The 9,237-nt window shown below is 39.0% G+C and overlaps 2 long non-coding RNA genes across 2 annotated transcripts; one reads left to right on the top strand and one right to left on the bottom strand.

Annotated features, from left to right (window-relative positions):
• Window positions 1-800: 800 nt before the first annotated feature.
• LOC111937978 (uncharacterized) lies at window positions 801-2,637 on the bottom strand. The gene is made up of 2 exons (XR_002868817.2): window positions 2,406-2,637; window positions 801-1,210 (listed from the first exon to the last, which is right to left on the bottom strand). It is a non-coding gene; the product is annotated as an uncharacterized LOC111937978 (long non-coding RNA).
• Window positions 2,638-2,713: 76 nt separating this feature from the next.
• LOC111937874 (uncharacterized) lies at window positions 2,714-6,732 on the top strand. Its single transcript, XR_015284926.1, has 3 exons — window positions 2,714-2,820; window positions 4,104-4,163; window positions 4,326-6,732. It is a non-coding gene; the product is annotated as an uncharacterized LOC111937874 (long non-coding RNA).
• The last annotated feature ends 2,505 nt before the right edge of the window (window positions 6,733-9,237 follow it).

Raw genomic sequence — 9,237 nt, 5'->3', positions numbered from 1 at the left:
ATAACCGTGTTAATCCTTTTCAAGTACTGACAAACACAGTAAAATGTTCTCCAAGAATGGACTGTTCAGTGATTTTGTTTTCATTAATTACCAAAAATATTAATAAAGTGTTTTCTTCTGGAAAAAAAATACTTTGCTAATGCTTTATCATCAGGCCTGTATCTTTTTTCTGTATTTGTACAGTTCACAACTTGTCTGGCACTCTTAGCTGAACTTCACAAGTGAAAAATAAGCATACCTCAAAATAGTTTGATTTATTTACCATCATAAAAAATAACAAAAAATAACAAAAAAATAAAAACAAAAAATAACATAAAAATAACATTAAAAATAACAAAATTTGTCTTGTGCTTATCATTACCATTTAAACATAAAACTCTTCCTTCCCTTCACTCATCCAATTGGTTTTCTCCTAGCAGCATGTCCAGTTCTTTTTTAAGATGCATAATAGCATAATAGCAAATACCACTGCACAACACTTAGTGTATGATCTAGACATTATTTCAGTGTTCTGAGACTGCTTGGCTTCTGTGTTTCTTTTGTTTAGAAAAAGTGAAAGGTACTGACAATATACATTTTGAGGAGTCTAACTTTTCTTGTATGTGTCTTGTAAAGTGTGTGGGGAGATACAGTTCCCTGGAATACGCTTTTTTTCCCTTTGTTCTTTCAATATATGTTGAATTTAGTAATATTCTGTTCAAAAGACAGGGTCACTGGTGATATTGGTGAGTTGAATTAATTCTTATTATTAGCTATGATTTTTTTACACAAAGAACATATGAGAAGTGCAAGAAGGGAAGTCTGGCTTAGAAAAAAATGAGAATTTATTGTGTTTCTCAGGAGGAAAGGAAAACACTTTCAATATGTGCACAGGGTCCTTTGCCTTGTCTTCAATGTTCTAATTCAGTTCCCTGGGATGTGGTTGATGAAGACAAGCTGTATTGTCCAGTGGGTGATCATGAAATATAGCTAGATGTTCCAATTGTTATCATTCATGAAGACAGAAATTATTTCAAGCTCTAGGTCATGCATTAAAGAAAAAAAAGCAACAAAAAACAACCAATCTTGAGGAGAAGAGCCAGATCCAAGAGCAAATCCTTCACTGCTGAATTGCTCAGTGTCTCTGAGCCCTCAGGCTCCACCATATCAATCACCTCCATTCCTTCCCCTATTGATGAGGCCACAAATGACTCCTCCATTTCCTCCCAGTCTGTAAATGAGGGAAAAAGGAAACAACATAAGCTTTCTTCTTGTTCACTCCTTTCATACTTGAAGCCTTTTTACCTCTGTGTCCCTCCTGTTTTATTCTCCTTGCTTTCTAAACTTTCAAAACCTCTTCACCTTCACTCTATTTTCTCCTTCATCCCAAGAAGCTTTTCATTCATACCTCTTTCCCCCTCTCTGCTTCCATTGTCCTTTTCTCGTTTCTGTGATTCTGATTTTTAAATCTTTTCTTTTAGTAATCACTTTTTCCTCACTCCACTTTGCATCTTCATGTTTTTCTCCTTTCCTGTACTTTTCCATTACAAAAGTCACCCCAGATACATTCTTTTATCTTTTCAGGGCCATGACTATAGCAGTATGCTGTAGTAGCCCTTAAAAGCCCTGTCTGGAGCCTTTACATGAATTCTATGTGTCCAAGAGCTGCATTTAAGCTGGGGTCTGGGTCTCAGATCTCTATTTGTGGTCTGCTGCAAATACACTTATCTCCAGCTCTGTCTCTGTCCCAGCTGTGTCTGGACCCTGTTATTCTGGATCCTGACCTGCAAATTGACCTCCTGGTTTAATCTTGAATATGCCTTATCACTATGGACTTGCTTGGCAGTCATGGGACTGTGTCTGCCTGTTTTCTTTCATTGTTTCACCCTGGTCCCCAGGGGTGTCCTGGACCTTTCCTTTCAGGTCTCTGTAAGGTGTGAGGAGGGAGACAGCTGAGACAGGAGGCTGCAGTCAGGGCTGCGGGTGATCTAAGAGGTCTTAACATTGATGACTGGCCTGAACTTGTGTCTCCCATTGTCCTCTGCCCCGTGTAAGTGTAGGTTTGGGCTGTCACTGGACTGTGTCTGACCCTGCTCCCCATCACTAGTCCTGACACTGACTGGTATTCCTCCTTGAACTTGGACCTGTCTCAATGTCGTGGACCTCCCTGGTGACCTCTTGTCTGACCCTGACTGCCATCCCGAGGCCTGTCCTGCTTGGGCCTGTGGGATAGCCTTGCTATCCCACTCCTTTGCAAGCTCCCTGTTCCTTAGGGATCATCGGACCTCCACTTCCCCCTGACATATATCTTGTCATTCTTCCTGATTTTCTTAGTACAAAACCAAGCTTCTATGTCCACACATAATCTCATTTCCTGCCCTCCAAGCCCCTTATTTCTCATCCTCTCACTTAGCCCATCCTCTCACCTGCTGTTGGACTGTTTCCCTCTTCCTGTTCATCCTCAGTAGTGCGAATCATGCTCTGGATTTTCAGAGGAAAAACTTCTGAGCAGTAAGTGGCTGGGAACAAACTCATCAGATAGATGGCAAATCCCAGGAAAATTATCAGGGTTGCATTACCCCCCATCCTATTTTGCTGTCTAGCACAAGACACTTTTGCTCCTCGCTGCTTTTCAGGTAATGGAGTCTGGACATAACTACCACCACGGTCTTGTTTGGGGCACATTGTGACATCATGACACCATTTGACACAAAGGTGTTGGATGCTGCTAGGCAGAAACACTATGAACTTTCACCCTATGTAGCTAAAAAGACCCCAAAGCAAGGAAAGAGTGTGAAAACTTTTGGGAATAATTGAAAAAAAGTATATCTCTGCTAAAAGGTAAAAAAGAGGATGAATGTGATTGGATCATAACAATAGGACACTACCTTATGTGGAAAAATCACACTTAATCCTGAATATTTCTGTAGCTGACAACTGACTGAAATGGAACAAGAAGTGTTTTATAAGACTGGTGCAAGTGCAGTGGAAAATGTAATGAATTTCCCACTTCAGTGCTTAAGCAATTATTAGTAATTTGTGCTATTTGTCTCAAACAGCCTCAGTAAATAGAATTTTTTTTTTTTTTAAATCCAGTCTAATGACAAGCATGTGTTTTAAATGACCTCTAGATGGTGCTCTAACAACACCAATGTAGAAACAACTCATCTTGCAAAGCACCTATTCTACAGAGAAAAACCCCATCTCCTGTGTTATTAACCCTTGCCATTGACTTTGCCAAACCAAATTACCCACTCTAATAAAATATTTGTCCAGACTGCATTTTACACCTCTGATAACAACTTTTCACCATACCAAATAGGAGACAATTTTCTAGTTTTCAAACTCACATTTAAACCCAACTATCATTTGCTGTACCAAATTTCTTTCACACTCCTGAAATTTACAGATTTATCGTAAGATCCATTGGATTTTACTTTAAGTTTGTTTGGTTTTGGTTTTGTGTTGATTTTAATTTGTGTTGGTTTTGTTTGGAGTCTTTTTTTGGGGGGTCTTGGGGTGTGGTTGTTATTTCTTGTTTGTGTGGGTTTTTTTCCCTTTTCTACTATTAGCAATGGTCCTTTCATTCAAGCTCTTCACCTTTCCTTTCTAGACACCCAAAAGCCAGGTTGAAGAATTGGCTCACCAAGATAGTAATTATTCTGGGCCTATGATAGTTACTATAGACTTACACACATGCAAGGAGATGGATAGATAGATAGATAGATAGATAGATAGATAGATAGATAGATAGATACATACATACATACATACATACATACATACATACATACATACATAGATATATAGATATATAGATATATAGATATATAGATATATAGATATATTCTGCACCAGGTTTTAGGTCGGCTTTAGCTTGCTGTCCAAGACATTCAGCGCTCTTTTTTTCCTGCTTGTCTTGAAAAGATTTTACATTCAGCCCAGAAAGTGCTCATTAGAAATATACTTCAGGATGTTCAAAGATCATTTTTTTAGAAATACTCATCGAGTGGAATTGTTGAATGTTACATTCAACAAATAAATAATGTGCTTGGCTGTAAAATAAATTTCTTTATTGTCTTCTACTGAATGGTGTAACAAGAGTTCAATACACTGTGTATCAGTAGGTATATACTATAAGACAGGAGTAAGACAGAAGCTTCAACAGATCTGCATCAGAAAAGGTAAGAGGGAGTGAGACTGGAACGTGGAATTTTCAGTCCCGCAGAGCAATTAGTAAAGCAACTTCAAGGGGCATGCTCCCTACAGAGATCTCTGCATTTAAGGTAATCTGTACCCAAATCAGCATAAGATTGTATTTCAAAGGTGTTCTACATTCCTCACAGGGAGTGTGGGATACTTTCAAGCCCTCACCTGCACCTCTGAAATTCTTTTTTTCACTGAAGTAGGTAAGTAAATAGATGCTAGATGTGAAAACTCTGACTGAGGTCATGATGACATATTCATTCTGGCATGAGCTCACACTCTTGCCTCAGCAAGGGTTCCTGCCACTGGATGCTTGCTCCTACATCTTTTCCTTTGCTGACACTTGTGTTGGTGTGGCTCAGTTAATGGGGTGTATTAGGTGACAAAACCATTTTAAACACGGGTTTTATTAAGTCACTTTTCTACTGGGTGAGTTTTCAATGCAGTTAACTGTGCAGTCACACAAAGGCAGCTCTGCAGTGAGCCAGCAAAACAAATGATTGGGGCGGGACAGAGGATGGCTGGACTGCCCTTTACTGAGTGACAGACACTCCAAATTCAAAAGAAGGCATGATCTTGAAAAGAAACAGTGACTACGAAATCCTTGCTCGAGTACAGAGAGTTCTGACTCCTGTTTTGCTTTCTTTCTGGTGATGTATGTTCCCTAGCAAAGTATATATAATTAAAATAGGAAAATGATGAAATGTGAAATTAGAAGATTTAAGCTTTAAAAAGAAAGATTTAAGCACTACTCTTTAAGCACTGCTTCATCACTGAAGAGGTCTTAAAATCAAACTGCAGAATTTTTTTAGAAAGAAAAATAAATACAGGGGACCAGACTGCCTGACTAATGTTTTTTTCCTCAGTGTGGTGACAGTAATAGAATATTTACCTGACCATCTCAGACCTTGTATACATATTTCTCTGGCTGTTCTCTATTTTGCATTTGTGAATGCGACTATGCGTGAAAATTTCAATTTGTATACATCCCTCACAATAGAGAAGAAAAGGTTGAAAGAATTAAATTAATAATTACCTTTTCTCCCCACTTCATCTCTGCTCCCAGAATTAAATCACCCTTTGCCGGCACTGCCACCCCATTGATTGTACTACATTCTTAAAATGTATCCTCAATAAACTGTTTTGTTTTTAAAGTTGTTGGATATTGGGTCTAAGTTGGACATATTTTAAACTCTCTTTTTGCTTTGGCTGTCCTGGCCTGCATATTAGTAGGCTAACCTCACTTCTTACTTCTGAAGAAGGAATGACCCCCATTCAAAAACCTCCCTTCCCATGGCCTGGTCCTTCCCTGGAATCCTCATGGTCCTTTCTCTTTGTTGTCACACAGACTGCAGTGGAAAACAGATTCCTGCCTAAGGCTGTGCTTTTGTCCCAGACCAAGAGATACAGCTTCATTTCTGTAGGCAATGGAGTGGATTCTTAGTGAAGTCCCAAGGACTGCCCTTGGACTCCTCTGAAACTGAGGCTCCAAGGTAGAAAAGAACAGTGGGAAATGGTTTCCTCTGTCTGTACTATAGCAGAGAATGAGCAGGTTATGAGAAAGATGAGTACACTGAAACAGTTGGATAAACCAGTCAGAGCAATAATTTCTCTTTCTAGGGATTGTGACTCAGTATTTCACGTTTTCCTTCCTTAGGAAATTCTGCAACATGACTCAGTGTGGTGCAAAGATGATGAAAATACCCAAGGCAGAACAGCACATGGGCCACTGCTCTCAGGCTGGGCTGGGGGAGGGGGATGAAGCAGACTAGTTAATGTATGCTTTCTCCCTCATCAGGCTGAAAGACCTGGTGCATGAAATCCACTAAAAGCAGCTCTCCGGTCCAGTGAAGCACAGGACAATTGGCAGCACCAGGAAGGTTATCACTGTCTGCATCAGATGACTCTCCTATGAGAGGTCAAAACCCCATTGGATTTGTAATGAGGAGGTGGATGAGGCTGTAAAGTCATTCCCAAGATGGAGCAGTGAGGGCCTTGAGGCAAGAAGGAGCCAATGAAGGGAAGAAAGGAAATGGACCGAAAGATCATAATCAGTGAATTTCTGCATCCTACCCCAAGGCTGTATTCCTCAGAGAACGGGATAGTGCCAGGAAACCAAAGACACACCTACTGGCTGATTTTGATGCCGGGATCAGAAACTGATGGAGAATTTGGGGATACTGAAGTCTGTAATGGGAAGCTCCAGAACATGACTGAAAGCAGATTCCCTTAGGAGTGCCCAGGCCTACAAAGGCCAGGCAACAGTGTAGTGGGGAACGGCACAAGAACTTTGTGAAGATTCCAGAACAGAAATAAGTGGAGAGACGCAGGACAGGACAGAGGGAACTGGCAGAGGGTTTTGTGACTATAGGCTGGGAATGATTGCAAGACAGGAATGATGGGTGTTGTGTCTGAGGTGAATCAACAGCTTCAGCTCGGGCCACAGACAGCTGTGTTTAGAGGTCTGTGGTGAAGGGACTGCAGGCAGTTCTGGCTACTGAACTGGTGTTGCAGGGGGTCATAAAGCGCGCTTCAAATTCTGAGAAACTAATTCCTTTCTGGCAATCTCTGAATCCTCATGACTATCCCAAAGCAGGTACTCTCCCTCTCTGCTTTCTCATGCAGAATTCACAGCTTGTGAGGTCATCACTTACAAGAAAACTTAGAAGGAGGGGTCAAAAAGAGCAGAAGGATTTTGAAATGTGCCCATTTTTCACCACTAATACACTAATACCACTAATACAGGATTCTAGAAATGGAAATATCTTGCTTCTTCCAAGAACAGATTGCAGAAGCCAGGTTGTGTCATCCCATGTAGGGATGGACCTTCTCCCAAAGGTTTTGTCTATCTCACCAGGACACAGAAACAACAAATGAAAAGCTCCTGAGCTGGGAGTGATGGATGATTTCTTCAAAAAGTAGTGCAAACTGGATTTCCACTGAGATATGTGTTGCACAAACACTTTCTCTTCTCATTCTCTTCTTGTGCCATTTCTGTTTTCATTTGCTCTTATTTGGACTGCTATTAATTATTTAAAATATTAACAGTAGAATTATATGCAGGATACACAGTACGAATTAAACCTGTATTAAATCTAATATTCTTTAATAGCAAGACAGTCCACAAGACAGTCTTTTCCAACCAGCTCAAAGAGCTGTTACTTTTTTCACTTACTCAGACTTACCTAATTTTAAAAATATATCTAGATTTAGGTGAAATGAACAGCCCTGCCTGTAATTTTGAGGAAAATGGATTCAGAAAAAGGGGCACATTGTGACATCATGACACATGATGAAGGTTCACAGTTGGAAACTTCTAAATCAGAACAACTCAACTAATTACGGGGCTGCTTCTTTCAAATACATAGAGAACCTGATTGCTTCATCATTAACAGAGGGGTCAGAAGAAGATTTAATTGTTGAGACATTGCTCTGTGTGGCCTGTTAAGCCTCACATCATTTATCCAAATATCTTTATGTCTGTCATCAACCAGCTCCATATGCATTCAATAAATATTAAAATATCTTTTACAACAGTCTAACTATGCTTGTTTTAAAACACTTTTATACTTTTATCTCTAATTTACTTCAGGCTACCCTGACCAAATTTAGACACAATATAAGACATAAATTACTTGGAAAGAATTTGAACTTCTTATTATTTCAGAAAATCACCATAATTAAAGCAAGTTCTTAAGAAAATTAATAAACGATCTAAGATTATAAGAAACAAAATATGGCAATATTTTGTGCCTTCTGTTCTGAATATAGTTGCTTAATATTTTCTGGGTTCTTTTTTAGCAATGAAATCTAGGAACTGACTTTTAAAAAACTCAAAAAATCCAGGGACTCAGTCCAACATGCACTGCAGATTTCTGCAGAAGGCATTGCAATGCTTGTACAATGGAAGTTACATTTGATTCCTGTGGAATCTGTATATATCCATACCTCTCTTTTTTATTCAGCTTTTATGATGTAGATGCTAATTATTTTTTAATTTGTGAAATGATCTGAGGCCTATTCAGAAAAAGATATAGTTTAATGACTATCTAATTAAATTAATAACTATAATTGGTAGTTATAATTTAATAAATTAATGTATATATAATTATGGCAATAAAATGAGGCCTCCAAATAGGTGGAGTCTACATATACCCAGGGTTCTTGAAAATGAAAATGTGAGGCAACTCTGCATTTGCTTATTGAAAATACAAAGAAGAGGAATAGTATAAGGACCGTGGGAATGCAAAAGTCATTAGGTGCATTGTCAGGGCCTTGGATCCCTTTCTCCCCAGGCAAAACATCAGTGACATTGTTCTGACATGCTTTCTTTATGAATGGGCAATTATACAAGGTTCTGTCTTAATTTCTCTTGAACCCTTTCCAGAGCTGACCACATGATGTAACTGTTTATCAGATAAAGTACACAAATCACCACTGCAGTCTCCTTCCAGGCTGTAATTTGGTTTGGGGTAAATGAGGGCAGTACAATGATAAGGTGGAGATCCAAGATAATTAGGTAGTTGGTAAGAAAGTCTGTGATAGTTCACTGCTGTCAGAGGTGTTGCTCTGAATTGCACCTGAAGCTGCACAGTCTGTGTCATGCAGTATATCCCAGTCACTCTTAATGCAAGGAAAAATATATAGTATTAAAAGAACTAAATCAATAATTCCATGTTTAAACAATTAAATATTATTATGAAGAAAATTTGTCTTCTTTCATTCTTACTGGTGTCCTAATGGTGTTTTCTAAATAGCCATTCAACACTGCTTGTTAACCTTTGTGACTTTCACTTCTGAATTTCACATGGGATAGATACCATTCCAACTTCTCTCTTTCTCCAGCTCAGAGAAGTTTTACTGTTCCAGTCTCCTTGTTTCTTCCTTCAGTATCTCTAAGCCAGCGTCTGTAATATTGCCTTGCTGTAATGGAATAGAAAAATGTAAGAGATTGCATTGTCCCTTTAAATGTAGTTGTAGTTGGATTTTGAAAAGAAGTCAGTTGCAAAACTGCAATGTCTTCATTGGAGGCAGGATTTCACTGAAGTGTAC

The sequence above is a fragment of the Cyanistes caeruleus genome, chromosome 3 (genome assembly GCF_971803275.1).
Source record: "Cyanistes caeruleus chromosome 3, bCyaCae1.hap1.1, whole genome shotgun sequence".
Lineage (NCBI taxonomy): Eukaryota > Metazoa > Chordata > Aves > Passeriformes > Paridae > Cyanistes > Cyanistes caeruleus.
This window is presented reverse-complemented; position numbering and strand designations above follow the sequence as displayed.